This window comes from Nematolebias whitei, chromosome 2 (genome assembly GCF_014905685.2).
Source record: "Nematolebias whitei isolate Nwh7 chromosome 2, NemWhi1, whole genome shotgun sequence".
Classification (NCBI taxonomy): Eukaryota; Metazoa; Chordata; class Actinopteri; order Cyprinodontiformes; family Rivulidae; genus Nematolebias; species Nematolebias whitei.
Window position 1 is genome coordinate 55,121,974 of NC_056499.1, and position 333 is coordinate 55,122,306.

Consider the following 333-nt stretch of genomic DNA (forward strand, 5'->3'; position numbering starts at 1 on the left):
CATGGGCCTGGAGCGGTGGCACCCGACAGGGGAGGTGGCTCTGGTGGTTCTGGGTGATGGCCTGAGCTGGCTGCATGCGGGCTTCTGGGCGGTCTGTACCGGCGGACATGGGTTACTGGCCTGGTGACTTGGCTGTCCCTGGGTGAGTTTGGGGTGGACGCGGGCGCAGGTTCTGGGGTGGTATCGCTCCTGGGCGGGGTTCCCGGCTTGGTCCGAGGGTCTCGGGCCTTGGTGGGTATGTTGCCAGGGTCTTGGGCCGGCGGGTGCCCCGGCGCCCGGCCCTGGTCTTGGGGCCTTCGGTGCGTTGGTGGGCTTTGGGGCCTGTGCCGTGGG